The sequence below is a fragment of the Colobus angolensis genome, unplaced genomic scaffold, assembly GCF_000951035.1.
Source record: "Colobus angolensis palliatus isolate OR3802 unplaced genomic scaffold, Cang.pa_1.0 Scaffold556, whole genome shotgun sequence".
Lineage (NCBI taxonomy): Eukaryota > Metazoa > Chordata > Mammalia > Primates > Cercopithecidae > Colobus > Colobus angolensis.
Window position 1 is genome coordinate 587,358 of NW_012119110.1, and position 2,963 is coordinate 590,320.

The following is a 2,963-nucleotide window of genomic DNA, read 5'->3' on the forward strand; positions in this document are numbered from 1 at the left end:
GTGTTTGTGTCGTCTGATTAGACGATAGTTGGTGTCTTGCCACAATGTTTAAAAATTACTGTACAGGAAAGTCACAGCAAAGATAGCAGTTGTGACTAACATGTAGGACTTTCACAGTTGTGCCACATTTTTGCCTAAAATTTGGGTTATGATGTTTTTCTTGGTTCTTGTCTGAAAATTTCATCTGTAACCTTTCATGTGTGTTATTAAGAAACACTGGTCTGATAATCATTTGGGATTTGCTGAGGCATTTGTGAGTCTTCCTTATAAACCTGATGAGCAGATCTCAAGCATCCAGCTTGTGTGTCATCAGAAAGGTTTACTCCTTTGAGAGTAGCAAGTCCTCAATTAATGATTCTTGCTTTCATCCCTCTAGTATTTGCTATGGGAGCTCCTTTTATTCTTTAATTTGGATTTCAGTAATTGTTCTTCTTTATTGACAGAATTCCTCCCTTCACAAAACTGTTCTTTCCCACTTCTCTCCATATCTAATTCCTGATTCTTGTAATTTTTAAGTCATAAATGTAGCCAGTCATAAATACATAAATGTGTTAACCTTTGGGTTGGAACCTTGTCTCTGGCAGTTTAAGGTAATGGATATTGTAGCCCATCTGAATTTTCTTCACTCTTTTTCTCGTAATTCTGGAGTTTCTTCAGATTGTGGTGTATTTTATTATGCTCCTATGTAAGATGAAGAATTAACTATTAAAATTACATTTTCAACATAAAAAAAAAGAATATTGCTGAACAGCGAGTGTACCTGTCTGATTCTTGCTTTGGAAGCATCCTCTCAGGGGTGTACTCCACCATGTGAGGTGTGGGGTGTCAGTCTGCCCCTGGTGAAAGATGTCTCCCAGTTAGGATACTCAGGGGTCAGGGACCCACTTGAGCAGGGAGACTGTCCCTTCTCAGATCTCAACCTCCGTGTTGGGAGATCCACTGCTCTCTTCAAAGCTGTCAGACAGCATCACTTGCATCTGCAGAGGTTTCTGCTGCTTTTGTTGCTGTTGTTGTTGCCATTGTTTAGCTGTGTCCTGTCCCCAGAGGCGGAGTCTACAGAGACAGGCAGGCTTCCTTGAGCTGCTGTGAGCTCTACCCAGTTCGAGCTTCCCAGCAGCTTTGTTTACCTACTTAAGCCTCAGCAATGGTGGGCGCACCTTCCCCAGCCTCATTGCTCTCTTGCAGGTAGATCACAGACTGCTGTGCTAGCAATGAGGGAGGCTCTGTGGGCGTGGAACCCTCCCAGCCAGGTATGGGATATAATGTCCTGATGTGCCCGTTTGCATAAAGTACAGTATTGGGGTGGGAGTTACCCGATTTTCCAGGTGTTGTGTGTCTCTGTTCCCCTGCCTAGGAAAAGGGATTCCCTTCCTCCTTGTGCTTCCCTAGTGAGGCGATGCCTCGCCCTGCTTCAGCTCTCACTGTTCGGGCTGCAGAAGCTGACCAGCACTGATTGTCTGGCACTCCCTAGTGAGATGAACCCAGTACCTCAGTTGAAAATGCAGAAATCATTGGTCTTCTGTGTCGCTCTCGCTGAGAGTTGGAGACTGGAGCTGTTCCTATTCGGCCATATTGCTCTTACCCACTCCCTTCCCAAATATCCCCTTCTAGATTCTATGAAAACAGTGTTCGCAAACTGCTGAATGAAAAAAAATGTATTACTCTGTGAGATGAATAGACACATCACAAATAAGTTTGTTAGAAAACTTCCTTCTATTTTTTTCTGAGGATATTTCTTTTGTCAGCATATGCTTCAAAGAAATCTATAATATCGTTTTTCATATTCCGCAAAAAGAGTACAACCAAACTGCTCCACTAAAAGAAAATTGTGACTCTATGAGATGAATTCACACATCACAAAACAGTTTCACAGATGGTTTCTTATTGGTTTTATTGGAGGATATTTCCTTTTTCACAGTAGGCCTCAATGAGCTGCCAAATATCCCTTAGCAGATTCCCTGATAACAGCGTTAGCAACTTTTCCATGAAAAGAAAGGTGTAATTCTGGGAGATTAATTCCCACATCACAAAAAAAATTTCTCAGAAAGCTTATATCGAGTTTTTGTCTGAGGATATTTCCTTTGTCACCATAGGCTTCAATGTGATCCAAACTATCCCTTCTCACTTTCCCTGAAAGCAGTTTTACCAATCTGATTCAGGAGAATTTTGTAACTCTGTGAGCTGAAATAACACATCACAAAGCGGTTTCTCAGAAAGCTTCTTTCTACTTCTTATATGAGGATACTTCTTATGCCACCATAAGCTTCAATGCACTCTGAAATATCAGATTACAGAATCCAAGAAAACAGTGTCAGCAAACTGCTCTAAGAAAAGAACACTCTAACTCTGGGAGATGAATGCATACATCACCAAGCAGTTTCTCACAGAACTTCTTTCTAGTTTTTATCTGTGGTTATTTCCTTTTTCACTATAGGCCTCAATGTGCTGCCAAATATCACGTTGCAGATTCCATGAAAACAGTGTTAGCAAACTGTGCCATGAATAGAAAGTTGTAACTCTGTGACAGAAATTCACACATCACAAAGAACTTTCTCAGAAAGCTTCTTTCTTGTTTTTACCTGAGGATATTTCCTTTGTCACCATCGGCTTCAATGTGATTCAAATTATCCCTTCTCAGATTCCCGAAACACAGTGTGACAAAACTATTCCCTGAAAAGAATGGTGTAACTCAGTGAGATGAATTCACATATCACAAAGCAGTTTCTCATAAAGCTTCTTTCTAGTGTTTTTCAGAGGATAATTCTTTTTTCACCATAGGCCTCAACTTGCTCCAAAATATCCCTATGTAGATTCTCAGAAAGCTACCATCCTGTTTTTTCCTGAGGATATTTCCTTTGTCACCATAAGATTCAATGCACTCCAAAATATCCCATTACAGATTCCACGAAAACTGTGTTAGAAAACTGCTATATGAGGGGGCGGAGCAAGATGGCCGAATAGGA